General features: G+C 38.6%; 1 pseudogene; it reads right to left on the bottom strand.

Annotated features, from left to right (window-relative positions):
* The window catches only part of LOC130421250 (thyrotropin-releasing hormone-degrading ectoenzyme-like), an 80,959-nt pseudogene that overhangs the window by 7,261 nt on the left and 52,967 nt on the right, over positions 1–20,731 (bottom strand).

Here is a 20,731-nt window from a genome sequence, read left to right as displayed (position 1 = left end):
AGGCAGGATAGTCTTGCCACGGGTCTCGCCACGACAAATGATTTATTCCACGGTTTAATGACAGTGTGTCAATGATGACAAGGTCCAAAGTTAAGTACATCTGACTGTTCTATGGTTCCGTCGTCTATTGTGATGAATCGTTCATTAGACCTGGGCTGAAATGGGAGACTCTTAAGGTTTGTGTTAAGATGCAATGTCTTCCTTTTATATTCAAAATAAGTTTCATTCATCTAAATGTTATACAAGGGTCTTCTCGGCGGATTTTTACCCTCAATCCAATTAATTGTGAATCTCTAAGGTTTATACACCGGAATTGTACTATATTTGAAAGAGTCAAACCTTTTACAAGTATTCATTGCATTATAAAACGCCGTACAATGCCCAAATTTTCTCATTATAACAATCTTAACCCTTGACGATGCGTAGAGTTCACTACAGTGGAGACTGCGTTATCCGTGGATTTCTATGGCGTAGTTATGCACAATCCGGTACAGTGAACACTGGTATAATAACATCTTACACCTCAGATCCAATCAAAGTGAAAATAATGTGTTCAAACTAGTGGTGGGCATAGATTAATTTTTTTTTATCTAGATTAATTCCAAAATTAATCTAGATTAATCTAGATTAAAATGGCTCATTTGAATTCTGCCGAAGGCATTCAGAATATGTGTGCTACCCAAATAATGACTAAAAGTAAGTCTTTGAGAACGGTTTTCTCAGGCCAGGTGGCGCATTAGACCAGGGGCTCGTCTCCTGTTTCCAAAATGCATCACAAACTGCTTGAGAAAGCTGTTCTACTATGATAATTGGTGATGAAAATTAAATTATGTTCAATAAGATGAACTTGTGTTTACTTCCGCATTAGCTAAGGGATGATTTGCGTTTAGGTGGTACTTGAGACTGGAAGAGCTCCTACAGTACATTTACATTTAGTCATTTAGCAGACGCTTTTATCCAAAGCGACTTACAAAGAGTGAGGGAGCAACAAGCGATATGTCATACAGGAGCCATAATACATTAGATCTCAATACAAAGTTACTGGTTTCAACTAAAGCTAGACCACTACCTGTTGAGAGAAAGTGTTTTTTTTAAACCAATTCCGCATTGCACAAGGTGCAAACAACCTTAGTCTTGTCGATGTTTCTATTAGGAAGCTTCTTAAAAATAAATTTTCCCTGAATCAAACCCGGCGGCTTCATAGCTGCATCCATGTAAGCACGTCACGTTTGATGCGGTAATTTCACAGTAACGTTATGTTGTGTTCAGACCAAACGCAAATGGCGTGTCAAGCGCGAGTGATTTACATGTTAATGCAAAGAGCCAATAGACCTACTTGCTGCGCGAATCGCGCGAATGAAGCCCTGGTTATGAGATGATGAGGCGGCTTCTGCTTCCGCGAATGACGCGAGTTGAAAAATCTCGTTCTCGCCCCGTACAGTGCAGTTAAGCTGGTATACATCCGCGCTAAAATATCAAGGTGAAAGTCATCATAGCTTGCGTAGTATAGACCCAGCTCCCAACCCAACTTTGAGAATAGATTAACGGCGACATTTTTTAACGGCCCACCACTAGTTCAAACATATTTTTTTTCATAGACTCAGATTAATAAAAAACATGCTGCCAGAAGTCTCATACTGAAGACTTTTTAAACATGACTAAAATATTTTAAATAATATTTTGAACAAGGTCAAGAGTCAGGACTACTTTTAGGCTTAGTTTTTTTCCCTATTTGACAGACTAGTAATGTCTTACAGAATCCTACAGACAAAGAGAGTTGTAACTTCGCATGAGTACTATCCTGCGCGTGAGTTTATCTCATTTAAAAAAATTGGTAATGCTTTTTTTGTTTCCAAATTACTGTTCACAGGCCTTCACCCTACAAGTGTCTGTCATTTTTTTCTTTCTGACGTAGGGTAAGCCTTAACACCCTAAATATTTTGCTTTGGGAAATAAACTTGCTTGTAAACTAACGGTACCAGTGGTGTGGTCTAGTTTTTTGTAGCGAGTGCACTCCGATTCCCGCCCCAGCCTATTCATCCGTCCCAGATCGACAACCCACGAGCACCACCGCACTCACGAATGCACAGAGTATGTAATCAAGAGCATTCTGAAAGATTTATCGCAAGCAAGATTTCAATAGCCATGACAGCTGGGGGGACTTGCTGGTTTTGTTAATCGCTGTCTAAATCAGTTAAGAGTTACATTTAGCCTTGGATGGTATATGTGTACAATCCCTAAAGCGCAGGTTTGATTGGCTGCAATTGTGACCCATGTGAAATCACATCTTATTTATTTGTGATGTACTATTTAAACCCTGCTAAAAAATGGTATTACATCAATTCTGGTGGTTTCATTTAAAATACACTTATTTTAACCACTTTTTCGATTACAAAAAAAAAACTTCTTTGGGTGTTCTATTGATTCCCGTCTGCATCTCTTGTGTTTTGGGTGAGGTTCTATTATTATCAGCAGGGCAACCCACATAATGTAAAGAATATCCTGTGAAAGTATCTTTAGTATCTTTAGATGGCATATACCTGCATATCACGTAGACCAGCGGTTCCCAATCCTGGTCCTCGCGACCCACCGCTCTGCATATTTTGTGTATCTCTCTTGTTTAACACACCTGATTTAAATCTCTAGCTCATTAGAAGAGAGCTTAATGAATGAACCGCGTTCCGATTGACGTGTTCCCTGAACTGTGTTCATTGCTCTCTACTCCCTGCACACATGAAATCGGCTGACGTTAACTTAAGAACACGAAGAACAAAACTTACTACGGAAGATTGAAGGGTAATTTAACCGTAATTTTGAGATTTGCGCAACATTATCCACATTTCGAACGGGATTTATGGCAGAATATCTAGTGATGTTTACTTCGCAGGGCTCTTATGGGCGTATTAAACAAACCTCCGAAGCGGTAGGAGAAGCATACAAAATATGCAGAGCAGGGGGTCGCGAGGACCAGGATTGGGAACCGCTGACGTACACTACACCCCCGAACGGTACTGTTTAGCATGTTGTGTCGACAAAATGTTTACATGCTCTCCTACTTGTGGGTCGCTTTATATATATAAGCTTCTGCAAAATTAATACATGTAAATGTAAACAATAAATCGATAATAAATAGACAGTTTCAAAGCAACGATGTAAAAAAACGTTACTGCGCATCCATGCTTTTGTGGCCCGAACATATCTTCCGGTACACGTTCGCCATGATCCTTTACGTCATATTACGTCATATGCTGTCACTGTCAGATGCAGAGAAATTAATTCATATATTCATGACATCAAGACTAGATTACTGTAATGCACTTCTAGGTGGTTGGCCTGCGGGCCTATTACAAAAACTGCAACTGGTTCAAAACGCGGCAGCTCGAGTTCTTACACGTACAAAAAAGTATGAGCATATAACCCCTGTTCTGTCAACCTTGCACTGGTTACCTATAAAGCATCGCATTAACTTTAAGATCATGCTTATTACCTATAAAGCCCTACATGGTCTAGCGCCGCAATATTTGAATGAACTTCTATTGTATTACAGACCTCCACGTACATTACGCTCTCAGGCGTCCTGTCAGTTGGTAATACCTAGAATTTCAAAATCGAGTGCAGTTGGTAGATCCTTTTCTTATCTAGCGCCTAAACTTTGGAATATTCTTCCCTGCACGGTCCGGGAGGCAGACACACTCTGTCAGTTTAAATCTAGACTAAATACTCATCTTTTTAATCTTGCATACACTATACCTCCATAATATTAATCCTCAAGAGGATTTAGGCTGCATTATTTAGATCAACCGGAACCAGGAACACATCCAACAACAAATGATGTACTTGTTGCATCAAAGAGTGCAGAACAGTACTCTACTCTCAGCCAGTCTTGTCTCTTTGTTCCAAGGTTACCGCAGGATGCAGTTCATGTCCAGACCTGATGGCAGAGCTGAGAATGGGAAGCGGTGACCTGAAAAGAGCTAAGAGGATAGAGCTGGATAAAGGACGCGACAACTTTGTTTTTCCTACAAGATTTAAAATGCTATTAGATTGTTAATGATAATCTTAAATCCTTAATTTTTATATTTTATTAAGCCTTGTTGTGCAAGCACTGTTGAGCTTGTGCAGATGCAGCAGCTTTTGCCAGAGGGGAACTGGAATCCCCTGGTTGGGCCTGGGTTCCCCTGAGGTTTTTTTTCTCGATGGGAGTTTTGGGTTCCTCACCACCGTTTGCATATTGTTTTGCACTATCTGCCTGGCCGGGGGGGCTGCTTTCGAATTCATACTTGCATTCAATGTGTCTCATGTACAGCTGCTTTGTAACAATGAAAATTGTAAAAAGCGCTATATAAATAAAGTTGAGTTGAGTTGAGTTGATCCTGCAGGTTATTTCTGAAAACGAGGAAAATAAATAAAAAGTAAAAGTATGTCTAGCCAGTATTATCTTGGGTTACCAGAAGAACCGTTACTTGGCTAAACTTAAATGCAACAAGGTTAGACGACCTATTCAACAAATTATTTATTAAATACAATTATTATTTAAGTAAAATATTAATATAAATTCATGTTAATATAAATTAAATAAAGGTATGTCATTGTACACTTGATCGTATTATTATACAATCGATATACACAGACCGGAAGGTAACTTCGGGCCTGGCACGCGCGTCTGAAAAGCTGAAAACGAACCCGGGGGCGTCACTTAATGCATCAGAAGTCATCTCCAAAAAGTCTGGCAATAGTTTTGGGGCTCTGAATGGCTGTACTTATTTACAGAGGGACATAACGAACAGAACCCACCTTGCCAGGTTAAAGACATCGTCTATCTGTCACGGAACGTAATGAGATAGAGGAGAACCCAAATGCAGGCAGCGGAACGGGGTAACAAAATATCTTTAAAAACACAAAACAAAAACCCACAATGGGGTAAAATACAGGGGATTAACAAAGACAGCCAAAACAGGAACGAAAAACTCACGTAGGGTAACAAACTGTAACAAAAACTCTCAGGAACAGAGTGCTGGAGCAGAAACGCTGGGACACAGCGTATGGAATAAATCCTGGGTACAGCAGTTCAGACGAGCAAAGTTACAACTATGTACAAGAACAAACGAGCACAGGACAGAGAATACAAGGGCATTAAATAGGGAGACGAATAAAGGATAATTACAATAGGCAGGTGTGGGTAATAAAACACTCAAGGGAAGCTAACGAGGAGACGAGAGGGGCGGGGCCATAGACGAGACACGAGAAGGCGCATGACAGCCAAAATCTAAGCCATGCCATGTCCTTCTCACACAAAACCCTAGACTTAGTCATGACTCCGCTGCAAGAATAAGAATAAACATGACATGATAGCGGAATCATGACACTATCAGACCCGCTCTGTTGCCCACGGAGATGATCTGCAGAGGGGATATTTATAAATCGATATATACAGGAAATTAACAAAAACGTATGATCGGGAGAACAAAAAAGTTTAAACGATGCAATAAAGGTTTAAAATAATAAACATAAAATGTACCGTTGGGCTGGTCATGAGTTGTTGAATGAGAAGTCTTCAGTTGTGCAGGTCATAATTCACTCTGAAGTATCCTGTTTGAGTGATGTTACCCAATAACCACGTCTCTCCATCCATATGACCGACTCTGTGCATCTCTGTAAATAAATGGTAAAAAAAAATTAAAAATGTTGAACATTTTGTTAAAAGTTCTGACATATAAAAGAAAATCGTACATTTATACCATCGTTCATATTTATGATTCTTCACAAAAGCAATCCTACTCGTGAAAATGTACATGAAGAATTTATACAGTAATGTTGTTTCTTTATGCTAATGTATTTTCATGTTCCTGTTGGAATATTACAGGCAGACCTTATGGTTTTTCATGGCGAACAAATGCTACAGTAAGTGCCTCAGAGCCCTCGGCGGACACAATGGATATAAATTGTATGGTGATCCATGCTTTCTCCGAACATCTTTGGCTGGATTGCAAGAGTCTGACCTGTGAGATAATGCGTATAAATGGAGCACAACGTTCTCTGTTTGCTGCAAGAGTCATTGATCCCTGTTCACTCTTGAACACGCTCTGCATTGTAGCCCTGATGAGAGCTGTTTTCGGGGAAGGTGAGCCGCAAATTGAGGCCGATAAATGGTTTAACGATGATGAGAGCCCACAGTTCGGAGTAACACAAAGCAAACCGGAATTTGAACATTCTCCCACACGTTCTCCCAAAAGAACGTGAACGGGACAACCAAAAGTAGGCCTATTAAAGATAGAAGTTACAATGATAAAGAGAGTAATCAGCTCGCCGTGTGATCACACGATGGCCAAAATTGCTGTTGATTTCTTTAGAGATTCTACTTTTTCATTTAAAAAATGCACAAATCTTACCCGTTCGATTAGAGACCCAAATAGTTGTTTCTCTTGATATGTGACTGGTGTTCCCCACTGTGAACGTCAGGGGGATTTCCACTGGAAGCTGAATCGAAACAAACACAAAAAAAGATTAAACGCTCATATTTTCTCTCAGGGGTTTAAATGTCACTAACGCAGATAAGCATGTGCAGCAGTACGTGTGACATATATGGCAAACCGAATTAGCTTTTAATCGTTCTCGGGATATTAATTTTTGATATCGACTAGTAAAAGATTTTTGTCTTTTAATAGTAAGACTTGCATTTCTAATATCTGAAATAAGATTTTTAACATGTAAGTAATGTATTATTGATATCTGAAATTGAAGTCTATTGCAATATTTAACTAGGGTTAGGGTTTCTGCAAGTGATGATGTCATTGTATCGAGAATAATTTTTTTACTAAAATGTGATTACTGACATCAAAAATATAATTGTTACTAGTAGAATTATATTCTTGATATCAAGAATTATATTTTTTACTAGTAAAAATGTAATTGTTGATATCAAAAATTTATATCTTGAGCTAATTCGGCCTGCCGACATGAACCTATCATTTGATAGATCCAACTATATGGATATGGCTTGCAGATCATATGGATCAAAATTAGAGTCCAGTTTTACAAGATCTCTCCCCGTCAGGAGCTTGTTAAATCTGTAAATATCAACTTCGTTGTGAGTTAATACTTTAAATTAACCACCAGGTAGATGCAGAGATGAAGGGAAGTAGGCAGGAGACGTGATGTCGAATAAAATGAAAGATGGTTTATTGATTGTGCTTGGTTGTGCTTCAATGCTCTGTCTAACTCTGTCCAAATTCATCTGACTTGAAACAGATTCGATAGGTAATATTAACCACGCGAGATTACGGTATCAAAACTTTGTCTTGTGACGTTATTATGAACCTTGAGATGGAGACCATTGGAGATTTGTATCGGCATAAAATACAAGACAGCACCCAACCGAAGATTAAATTAAATTAAAAATAAAGACAAATGTAACAAATAATATGAATAAAAGTGTGTAATAAAATACTTTTCGGCGAGCGTTTCCACTCCGCCTCATTCTAAAAGTTTATGTTGAATTTCCTGTATCACGTGTCAACTGTTCACTTTTTGTTATACTCTTGCCTATGTCTTATCTGATTGTCTGTATGATACTTGTATCTGTGTCTGACTTGACACGTGTCTGATCCATTACCTTTGTACAGCATCCTTGAGCTTGGGAAAGGCGATTTATAAACAAAACGTATTATTATTAATATATGAGAAATGAAATGTAATAAATGCATAAAACTCAATGAAGGTGAGTTAATATATAACGGAAAGTATAATAAAGGGAATAATTGAGATTATTGATATATGTGTGTTTCTACGGATTGGATGCAAGTTTTTTTGCTTTCTTTTGAAAGTCTCCCAAAACATGTTGTGAAAGACATCACTGATGGAAATGGAAAATAAAACCATGTGTTTTAAAGAAGCCTATAAAGAGAGATACTGCGGTAAATGTGCATGTTAACAATGATTATGAATTCTTGTAATAACAGAAACATCTGCGTGTGTTGAGATAAAATCACACCAACGGATAGATTAATCTGTTTTTATCAGAAGAACACAAAAGAAAATGAGAAAAAGTTTGGTGGCTTATGTTTATGTCCATTTATAAAGGCAACAGCTTATCACTGTTATTAACATCCCTAGGGTACTTTGCCTCGTGGCTCAGTGATTTAAAAAAAAAAAACAGCAGTTGATTGTCCACTAAAATGTAAACTGGGTGTGATATGCGAGATTGGAAAGATATATATTTTTAGTTTTACACATTTTTATCCCGTCCTCCCATAGTATGAAAAACTACTTTATTGTTTTTTCGTTGAACGTAAAAGAAGACACTTTGAACAATGTAGGACTGGAAAAAGTTCCGGGGCACTTTTGACTACCATTGAATGTTTTCCCCCACTATGTCAATGGGGGGCAACATCTGTCTGGTTATAAGCATTCTTCCAAATATCCCTCACTGTGTTCATCAGAACAAAGAAATATATACAAATTTGAACAGCTCGAAGGTGAGTAAATGAAGACAGAATTTTTTGGTGAAGTATCCCTTTTTCAGCAGTAACCGCATGTTCAAATTACAACCAGCAATAAGAAAATCAATTTGTGATACAATCTTTTTTATATATATATGCACCATAAAATCCAATCTGTGCTGTGAAAATCAAAACGGAAGCCTGCCGCGAGTGTTAAGTTGTTAATGAAGTGAATGTTGACAGTTGAAATGAACTGTACACGAATTATGCTTGTGAAGATAAACGCTGGATCAGCAAACTGACTTGTGTTAAACTTTGATGATTTCAAATGAAGTGCAATGAAGTTGTTGAGCGTCTCCATCTCTTCAGTATAAACATCACTTCACATCATCTTGGTCGCTCGCCTACGCCTTCAAGGAACACGCTGCCCCAAGCAAATTAAAGTTTAACATGCTAATTCAAAACAATTAAAATTGTGCGCTTTGCAATGATACGCAGCGTCATGGAATAAATGAGGTTTTCTGTGGTATCTCCGATGTCTTCCTATTGTCTGGATGCTTTTGGACCTCTTCGGTCAGACCGCAAGTACTCTACGGACCAGACCTTCAATCAGATTGCAATGTGCATGAAACATCCAAAAGTAGATTGAAAGTTGCCATATCCATTTCACGGCAATGTTTCTGTCAGCACATTTCTTCTAGGCTGTCTCAAAGCCATGTGCGAGGTATAACACAACGTTTTTTGCAGTGGAGCCAAATCTCTCTGCATTCTTGCTGTTTGCCTGGTTCCAGGCTGAAACGGGAGACATCCCCGAATGGTTACATAGCTTTGCTATTATTTCTTGTAGCGTCAATGCTTAAAATGCCTCTGCAAAACACCACAGCTCTCAGACGCGCAGACGAGTAGGAGGACAGGTTCAAGATGAAGGTGACATTGTCTACCAGGAACAAATAAACAATGGAAACAGGCGTTTCAACAGATTTCTTCCTGCATGTTACATTTTATTTATATCAAATGGGCTGATCGGGAGGTTTTTCCTGTCGCATATAAAAAGTGATAGTTCACCCAAAAAAGACTCGCCCTCTTGTCATTTCAAACCTTCATGACTTTCTTTCTTCCGCGGAACACGAAAGACGATATTTTGTTGAAAGTTGGTAAACGAACCTCACTGGCTACAATTGACGTCTATTGTATGAACAAAAAACCAATGCAGGTGAATAGGGCCAGTTAACAACATTCTTCAAAATATCTTCTTTTGTTTTCTGGGGAAGAAAGAAAGTCATACAGGTTTGAAATGACAAGAGGGCGAGTACACGATGACAAAATTTGTATTATTCAGCAAACTGCCACTTTAAATGAAGGATTCATGACCGTTTCTGTAGATGACACGTGAGATTGTCCCTATGGACAAAAAAAACCAAATTGCATTACATCCTACAAACATTGTGGTTTTTACTCTCAAAATGCAGATATTCCACACTGTGCACCACCCAAGAAATGCTGTCCCAATGTCTAGAAATGAAAACACTGCTTAACAAAACATTAGCAACACTCAAAAGAGAAAGAGGAGCTTACTAATTTTGTTCTTCTACACGCAATTTTAAGGGTTAGGACCAACAGTTTTTGTTTTACTCAAACGAGATTTTAAATAATTGATTTCACTCCAAGATAATTAAACTAATCTATTTGCCAGAGACAGATACCATTTTAAATTGGCAAGGGTGTGGAAGTGAAGGGATAGCATGGTAATTAAAACAAATAAAATGTTCAGTTAACAGCAGCTTCATTTTGTGTGATGAGAGATCTTATTTCTAGTACAGGTTTGTTTTGAGCTGCTGCCCCTGCTGATAAAACAACCCGAGATGGTTTGGTGGTCTTGACTGTTTTAATTGACGGTTTCTCCAGAAACGAATGTAAATTTGGCCATCATTTACTCACCTTCAAGTCTTTCTAAACCTTAATGACTTTTTTTTCTTAAGCAGAACACAAAAGGAGATATTCTGAAGAACGTTTGTATCCAAACAACATTGACCCCATTGACTTCCATGAAATGGACACAAAACCACTGAGAAATGTCTCAAATTGTCCTACATGTTTCACAGTTGAAATACTCAACTTTCATGCCTGAACATTTATTTGGCATGTTAAAACTTTTTTCTTCAGCAAGATTAGGAAAGACAAAAAAAATGAAAGATCTGTTCACATCCCTTCGATGAACCAAAAGATCCTATATATTACGATGGTGGTGGTTGACTAGTCTAGGGTAGTTTTGGTCGTCATCTAAATTTGTATTATTGCTACAAATATACAATCTAATCTCACTTTTAATGGCTTATCCTATTTCTTCCTCAATCTGTACTGCACCTGTACTGTCTTTGTCTTTCGAGGCGGTAAATTCGCGGTAAACTACCTTTTATTGAACAGCTCGGGATTCCGGATTTTGGCATCTGTGTCATACACAAAGTGCTCCTGGGAGATGGTGACAGTGTTGTCAAGACTGTCGTTCTTCCTGATGGTGACGACAGGGTAACCCATCTGCAGGGTCCAATGGTCCATGACCTCTGTGATGTTGATGTACTTCCCCTCCCTCTGTATTGTCTGTGACGCAAAACATCAGACATCGAACTCATTATAATTTTGAACTTGATATATTTGAATTAAATATTTGTCTCACCAATGCTTAAACGAAATCTAATCTGGTGGTAATACACGCTTGAACACATTTGGATTCTCGCTGCCTTACAAGTCACGAGTCAATAAGCTGTAAAAACACCAAATAGTAAAAAAAATTACACCGAATAGAAAAGCGAATAAACTTCAATGATCTCACATCTGGGAACGACACAGAACGTCAATTTTTAGTTTTCTAAAATCTCTATATGGGACTTGTATAGGAGTAGAATTGGATTCTGATTAAAAATGTTCCTGTTATTTTAAAGAATTAAAACAGAATTGGATCTCACGGCTCATTTTGTGACTCACCCTTGTCACGAAAAATACCCATATTATTTCAAACACTGTTGCTTATTCTTTTAAAAGTGCTGTTGTAAATAAAGCCAGTCTCTAGAAAGCTTATTGTGAGCTCTCCGTGATGCTGGAAGTCACGTCTAAGCAGCCTTCTGAGCCTTCGGAGAGCGCCTTTTGAAATCTTTTGTCTCTCAAGAAAGCAATTATCTTGGCACTGGCATCAGCCAAACGTGTCGGGGATTTACATGCTCTGTCTGTTTACTCCCCGTGCCCTGTATTCTTCCCTCGGATAGGGTTTTTCACAGTCCAAATCCAAGTTTTCTGCCTAAACGCTTCTCAACTTTCATTTGGGTGGTGTTGAACCTAGCCACTTTTGACTGCATTGTTCCTCCTTGGAGGAATTTCTCCAGGGCCCCAAAAGACCCCTCGATGTCCTCCGTGTTTCAAATACGTAACATTTCTCGGCCTCCCTATTTCTAAACGATACCTCTCATTGATTGGTTGAAGCAATAAATTTGGCATATGACGTTAATGGGTCGCAGCCTCTGTCGTGAAAGATGCATGTGTGCGTCTGGGACCAGTATGTGGAGTTTAACTGTTCCGCTTCTTCCATCTACCTTTGTAGATGGAGTGGCATTATTCACATGATAGCACCCCTGACTCGGTAGTGCGCTCTGTACTGAAGGTTCACGTTATTGTCGTGATCACACCCCCTCCACCTCATTTTTGTGCTTTGTACACAGCTCTGGTTCTTTATTTCTCTGTTATGAGTTTAATTTGACACTTGTTTCATGGTCATTGCTCTAGGCTTATACAGTATATTATATTTATAGGACATGTCAGGCACCCCCTGTATTAGGATATGGGGATTCGTGTTAACCAGGCCCACTGTGGTACCGTATGCAGAAATAAATACGGAAAAAATATGGATCTATAAAATTGACTTTTTTTATCCAGCTCTATTTAAAGAGACAGACCATCCAAAATTGAAATTCTGTCATAGTTTACTTGCCCTCGGGTTGTTTCAAACCTGTATACATTTCTTTGTACCGAGAAAGATATTTGGAAGAATGTTTTGGGACATCGTCCTCTGCTATAGTGGTGCTAAAAAAGTCACCTTTGACTACCGTTTGTTTTTTCTATGGTAGTCAATGATGATCCGGAACTGAAAATTACTTACATTCTTCCAAATATCTTTCTTTGAGTTCTTTGTGTTTGTACAGGTATGAAATTACCCGAGGGCGAATAAATCAATAATAATAATACAATTTGTACTTTTTGGTGAACTGTCACTTTAACAGCCCATGCAGGCAGTGGATAGTGAGACGGTTCAGGGACACACTGATGGTTAGTTACGGCATAAAAATGTTATAGACTGCTGGAGCTCTACAGTATTTCTGCCTCAGTACTGGAATCAGTGAGTGTGGAGACCCGTGGGATTGGACGGTCGGTGTGGGGCAGTGCAAAGTGCTCTGTCAGGCTCTCTTACATTCTGCAAACATCAGCTTGCCCAGACCAATCGAGCATGTGAAACGTCTCGTCTCCACTGTGACTGGGAAGCTCACTCTAAGTCTGCACGGGCCTCGTAAATATTTACAGTAAATTTGACCACTAGCGTACAGTATGAGATGATTGATGAGCAAATCACACAATTATTACTGCAATATTTACAAAAACTTTTTTAAACCAAATAAATGATGTCATCGATTAAATAAAAATACAAATATTTTGGGTTTGTCTATTGTTGTTCGGTCAATGAATCACAAAAAAGAATACAAGTGTAGACAGAGAGACAGTTTGTAACCATCGGTCCTGAATTGTTTACGATATAACAATATGTGTAGAATTACGACACAGTCTCACAGGAATTTGATACATTGTCACAAACTGTGATCTACTAATTCATGTTCATGGACACAAATTTCCCCCTTTTTTCCTGTCAGTCAGCACAACCTTTTAATACAGATCAACACGATCTGATGAGGAATTCATACCTATTTTACAAGGTGGCTCATTCGTTTGAATTCCTATTTCATACGATCTCGTTCATATGTTTTGTTATGATTTGACTCTTCCCCTGTGACGTAAGTTTAGGGGCAGGGATAGGGTAGCCATTTATCGTTGCTTTGAGGTAAGATGTTGGTTAGCCGCCTCCTAAAATATATACGGCTTCTTTTAATATCAGGTTTTAAATGTACATACACATGCAGTCTGTGAATTGAAAGTCACGCTGAGTTAGTGACGTGAAAAAAGGTGGTGCCAACTGTCACAAAAAAGGGGAAATTCGTGTCGATGAACATGAATCGATAGATTCCAATTTCATGCTTTTCACAAATTGGCTTGAGACTGGGTTCAGAATTAACACAATGTCAATAATCACGGTTATTGTCAATATTGGTCAATACTGATATTGTCAATACTGGTATATTGTGCAAGTGTTATTTGCTGTTGTGTAAACCCAAACGTTATATTTTCTAAACTAACACAATTTAATACACCAAGAAAAAACTTCAATTCCATTATATTCGGGTAATTATATTCTTGTTTTTTAATGCCAGGGGCTGCAGAGTATTGGGACATTTTGGCAAACTGTGAGTAATGCGAGTTGAGCGTTTCACTGACATACACATCGGGTTTTCAGGGTTTTTCTTTACCCTGGCCCTGGCCTAAAAAAATAATTAAGGTAAACGCCACTTCGGCGATGGGTCGTGAGCTTGACAAAGGACTTTGTGGGCGCTATGCGCTGCCAGATTATTGTAGCAAATTGGATTTCATGAATAGCTAATGAACACCGCATATATCAGTATTCATTATAGGATGGCCTGTCACATACTGTTAACGTGCCTAAATTTGTTAGTGTCTTGCACGTTCAGGCCCCTTCTTTTGGCGTCTAAAACAGGAAATGAAGAAACAAGCACATCGGCCGCTATTACGGTGTACACTGCAGTGTACTGAATACATTTAGAGCTTTCTGAATGACAAAATGCTGATACCTTCTAAATGCCCTACTGTTCAATTACTAAGTATAATAAATTCGAGATGGTGTTTGAAAGCAGTCTCATTAGGGACATGACACTTTGTGAGATGAGCACTGAGAGAACTCTAAGATTCAGACTTTCTAAAGAGCAACTTTGTGCTGCGAGCTTATGCTTTACACGTTTTTATGTCTGAGACAAAGAAACAGACACAGCCAAAACAATAGAAACCTCACAAACTGTGATTTGTATAGTAGCAGTAGATAAGTTGAAAACTAAATTGGTCAATGGGGGTCATTTTCACGAAACCATTGAAACAGCACCGCAGTAAGAATTTTAATTATAAAACACATAGTTCAGCCCTACAAAAAATATCATAATAAAAGAAATTGTGTTCTCTGTCTCAAAACATGAATTATTTAGGTCTTTTATTATTTTTCTGCTGAAATTCTCATTACCGTAACGCATCCCGATTTGCATAATGTTGTATAAGATTTTAGTGTAAAATTGAAATATTCAGAAAAAAAACAATTGGATGTTCTCTGCACTGACAGAATATTTAAGTATGATAAAAAAGCGTCCATGATAGTAAAATTTATAAGCACGCACAAATATATTGACATGAGGTTTGATATTATGTGAATAAACACATCTGCCAGTTTCAAATGGCTACTAGGTTAACAGTTACATGTACTGTATAGTTTTTAGTTAAAAGCTTAATATTCTCCTGTCATGCTGTGTTCATTACTCTCTTCATTCTTATTCAACATACAGGTAGTTTTGCGCATTAAAATTGTTACATGTATAATTTTCTATTATATGTCTTATTATAGGCATCATGGCTTTGATTTTTTTGCAAAAAATCCTATGAGATTGACAGTTTTACCTGGTTACGGTAATGAGGATTTTCAAGGCCCTTTTCGTAACATTGTTTGAAAATAAAAATATTAAATGAATTATTTTAAACATGTCATACCTTCATTTTAATTAATAAAAAGGAATGTGATGCGAGTGTTTTTTATGAAATCATGTGTGACAACTTCAAATCAGGGTTTTGTGGGAAGCGCCCATACAATCTCATTTAACAAATAACATTATTTCAAACTCCACAGGGTTTCCTGGTGACGGCAGTATGCTGTCGAAATTGAGGAGGTTTCAGCCAGCTGCACAAAAGCGCAATCACTCTTAGAATTGTTCTAGAGTTATTCTTAGTTACACCAGATGTGACAGACAAACACTGCAGGTTTACCACAGACACTCATCAATTTTTCATCAATTACGTTATACGTCACTAACCGCTTACAAGGAAACCTCGTGTGATATTTAAAGTGCATCGATATGCCAGGATCGGCATGTTCACCAGAATTATAGATTAAATGTGATCAAACTTCTAAACCAGTATCTTAACTTCACGAGTACAGTAAAAAAACATCTTTCAAGAGCAAATTATACAGTAAATCTTAAACATCCCAGACACTTAAACTCCTTCCGGCTCTTTCTTTAAAGGCTTGTGTTGACGTGAGTAGGTGGTTTCACTCAGCATAAATTGATGTCAATAAGTGATTACGCACGGTGTATGCAGTGTATGAATCTGAAATGAATGTATAAAGTATGTTAGCTCACTGACCCCAGTTATGAAACCATAAAAAGAGTCCATGGAGAGAGGTCTTACGTGCAGAAGCTAGAGTCCACAACAAGACCTGAATGTGTATCTTACATCAGAGAATTTGTTCCACAAGTCATCTCTCGCCGCGTTCCCGTACATGTACGTCATCAAGTAATCCTGTGAACAGCCAGAGACGCAGATCAACAAAAGCAGCAAAAAAAAAACATTTCATCAAACAGCGAACGCAGGTGGCCAAATACATTCCGACAATAACACTTCTAATCCTCACAACTCAAAGTCTAATATATGCAAATTAGGACCAGCTGTTTGGGTGTGATTGGCTGTCAGTTCAAGGACGACCATAAGGAGGCCATTTAGAGTCTAATTGTGTGGTTCGACTCGATGCTGCATCAGCGAGTCACAGCTTGAGAAAGACTGTACAAAACACATCTAAAGGACTTTCCTAGACTTTCTGTCAGAATTAAAGACGTTCGGTTAAACTAACAACGTGAAACAAAACCTCACTTTTGCAAAAGTATATTTTTCCATACTTTAAACGTAAACAGCCCCCACCACAAAAAGAATTGTGGGTGTTCTGTAATAGTGTGCGCTATTGAACTCCATCACCCAAGTTCACAGATAAAAGACGTCAACTCTCAAACAAACTCTACTTTATCAGTGACTCTGTTGTGCCCTTTAGTCTCAGCGATACAGGTGGTGCCAGACATTACGGAAGAGTGCGGATTTATCTTTCAACTGATAAAAATATCTGGAGGAAATGTATTTTCCCCCCAGTATAAGATTCCTTGATAAGTCGAGTGACTGCAAGCGATAAACCCATGAACTGTAATGCTCTCTCTGTTGCTGGAGTTATGAGCCCCTGCTGAATAAATCCAACGCAAACCGCAGTGATCCTGCTGAGACTACAAAAACAGTGTTTAGGTTTTACATTCTTTTTCTTTTTGAAAGCCACAGCTAAATTTGTATCATTTGGAACATTTAAAAAAGCAGTCAAGTGATCAAGGATGAGTTTTACTGTCTCTAGAAGTGATGTAAGTGGGGGAACGCGGCAGAAGCCTGTATGTGTGTCCTTGAGTATGTATGTAGTATGTGAGTTATGGTGTCCGTTAGTGTGTGTGTCAGTGCCTGTGTGTGGTGTTCGGTGTGAAAGCGTGTGTGCGTTTTCTTCTGCCTCATGTGAGTGTGTGTGCACTGTACATTTTGTGTGTCTTGTGCGACTGTGTTGTCACTGGATGTGAGCAATCTAATGCAACAAAGTAGGAACGTTTCATAACCTTATGCTGTTTATACAGGATGTACAACAGTGTGAATTTCAAGGGGGGGTATAGAGGCCTCTAAACGCTACGTACGTTGCAAACCAACATAGAGTGCCACTTTCTGCATCTTTTCTGCATAGAAAATTTGCATTCATGAAAACGAATTTCCTTCCAGTGAATCCGTGCTATTTCCAGCACTTCTTATAACAAATTCACATTATCAGCTCAAGTTTTATACATGTTATTTGGAGGTTGGTTATTACATGCTTTAAAAACGGACTGCTGGTTTTGTTACAAGGACTCAGTGGTGATCCGTGCCTCCACTTCAGGGGGAGCGGGAATTCAAAATATGTGTTCGGCGCGTCACATGAACCATTCAACCATTCATGTTGGAATAAAAGAGTCTCGCGTTTGCTAGGTACTCGCTAAATGTGTAATTAGAGTTAAGTGTCAAGCAAGTGTCTTGAGAGTATCTTGTGAACACTAGCGTCTCTTTTATCACAAGCCCTTTCGATATGTCTGTAGTAGGCATGATTTTTGACATGATGCCCGATGCACATAGGTTCACGTGACGTGCCAAAAACATATTTGGACGTGACGCGCCACACACATGATGTTTTGTCAAGCTTTGCATTATGCTTACCTTACCACTGCAAGGACTGGTTTTATATGTGATATAATATAACCTACCAAATTGGTATAAATTGAGGATTATTTTCAACCCAGCGTTTGGACAAAATGGGGACGCGAGTTTCAGAAAAGACAGGCGTCATTCTGAGCTAACTGAATGAGGAGAATGAAAGCATGATCCAGTCTCAGTTTCAAGCTCACTATCTGCACTGCTGAGCTTCCAGAGAATCTAAGATTTGGGACCGAAGCAGAACCACATTTACATTGTTGCTGGATCTGTCAAACCATTGAAATGAGCCATAGCTCTATAGCTCAGTGACCATGTGTTCCAATCTAATCTCTGATTGGGCCGTCATTTTGACACTGATGTGTTCTGCTCACTGCCGCAGCAAGAGGGAACGAATAGAAAGACAGGTGTCAAAGTTATGAAGATAATTTGCACTTCTCTTAAAACACATTAAATATACTGACGTACAAAAACTTAATAAACGACAGGAAAATTAAAAAACTCTGAGAATCTACTATAAGAACCAAGTTTTTCAAGTAAAAGAATGGGGAAAATTATATTACAGAACCCCTTAAGCTACACTCAAATCATCATTGTCGTTCAATACACAATTATTTTAAAACACTTTATAGTTAGCCAATTTGAAACTGGCCATTTTAACAGAAAAAAGTAATAGGGCTTTAATAACTCAAGTTTCATGAAGCTTCTACAAAATACTTAATTATAAATGATATAAATTGGCAAAAACGTCGCTGCCAACAGTTTCAGATCCCAAAAGTGTTTGACTTTAGCGCTAATCTAAGGTGCTAAGCAAACATGGTATTATAACATATATCAAACAGCAGTATCGGTCGAAAATATCCAATTCTATGACCATTAACTTTTTCTGATATTGATACCTTTATTAAAAGTGTAAGTATAGTTTTGCTTTAATCAGTTCATTTTGAAGAAGGACGGAACCAGACGCAGAGTATAAAACAACAGATATAACAACTCCATTTGTATTCAGTTCTTGATGCTGCACATCTAAACGGCTTACGAATGGAACGAAAAAGATTGATCGCTTTCGCTACGCAAGTCCCTCAGAGCTAAAACGAGAGTTTTCGGCAAACATCTTCATCACAGCAACCAAAGCAGATCATAAATAATTCATTATTCATCATCCTAAATGAGTTCCCTCAGAAGCGATGGGGAAATATATGGACAATTTTCCTGCATATGAGAGCAATTTTGAGGCAATGGAGCTGGATTGTTTGGTGAGGTGTTGCTGTTTTTTCCCCATCAATCAGAGAGACAGCAAGACATTCCGTAAGAAAGACAGAAGAAGCGAGACAGAAGCAGCTCAACACAGTGTGGATGAGAGGAGAAAGAGAGCTGCCGGAGGAGCCTGCTGGGAGATCAGAAGATGGAGAGGAAGATGGAAAAATTGGATCTTGCACAAACTCTTCCTGTCTTTCAGTCGGAAATTGAATGGAGGGCAATGTGGCCATTTCATGTTTAGAAGAAATTATGGGCTCACAATACCTGCTGGGATCTCGTGGGCTGTCAGGAACCCCCAGAGCACTGACAAACAGGACTTTGGACCATTGAATCAATGAAAGAAGCATCCTGCAGTTTCGAATCAAATGCCACGGTTTAAAAGCATACTTGTCCTGTACCCTTATTATATGTCAGCCATTTCATATTTCCTACATTCTTATTACATGAAATATCTAAAAATGGGGTTTAAAGCAAAGCACTGTGTATAGAAATAATATGGACTGAGAACAGCTTCTAAACCTCACTGTTATACAAATGCCTGTGTTTGTTTGCAAGCACAAATAAGAAGCGATGCAATTCGTTTTTTTAAGTGTAGACGAGCTACAACCACGCTCAAATATGGAGCAACGCAATTCATAACCTGCACGCGTCCGATGAAACGGGCTATAATGCATATATCTTTAGTTAATACCTCCTCGTTTCAACGGCTAGTGTTGCCCATGGTCTCTTAGCAACGACAGATGCCAGGAAAGCGCAAACTTCTAGGTGGCTTGAAAAAAAGGAGAAAGGTGGTTCGCGTTTTAAGACGCGAAATGTGAATCGCCCTAATGGTGGTCTACATACTTCAATCATAACTTTTGTGTTTGTTATACTGTCACTAGTATCAGTTTAGTATAGAAGATACTGCACGAAGCTTAAAACAATGTTATCTTACAGACAACATGACCTGATTGTGGCATCATCAGCCACTGATAGCAACATCAACCCTTTCCCCTCAAAAAATAACCCAGAAAACCAACAGCATCTCAACCCTAAAAAGCAGTCACTTGAAAAGATTTGTCTGTCTGTTGAAGGTGTTGTATTCACAGAAGGCATCTTAATCCTCTAACAACTACAAGGTTGTGTGAACTTAAATGCCAAAAGAATGATGTGTAACTTCAACAAACTGAAATAAAAAGAATACTCATCACCACCTCAGCTAGGTTAATAGAATTAGTTGTTGCAACGTTCATGCAACGTCACTACCAAATCATCCTGAATCAATTCACCAGAGCACAATGATGATGACTCACGACTATGCGGGGAGTCTGTTTGTGCCGAACGATGACAGTCTCAACAGATGAGAGGAACTTCACACCCAAAGCTGCTTTTATAACAGCCTGACAAAACCATCAGCATAAGCAGCAGGTTACTAGAGAAATGGTTGTGATTGTGATCATTACAGATATGAAATGTATCTCCAAAATGAAAATTTAACTAATTGTATGACTGTTTGCTTCCAACCCAAACGTGATGGCGGCACTTAACACGGTAACAAGCTGTTACAGCTCTAAGGATAAGAAATGCACGTA

This window comes from Triplophysa dalaica, chromosome 5 (genome assembly GCF_015846415.1).
Source record: "Triplophysa dalaica isolate WHDGS20190420 chromosome 5, ASM1584641v1, whole genome shotgun sequence".
Taxonomy (NCBI): Eukaryota; Metazoa; Chordata; class Actinopteri; order Cypriniformes; family Nemacheilidae; genus Triplophysa; species Triplophysa dalaica.
Note: the sequence above shows the minus strand (reverse complement) of the source record. Positions and strands in the feature narration are given on the sequence as shown.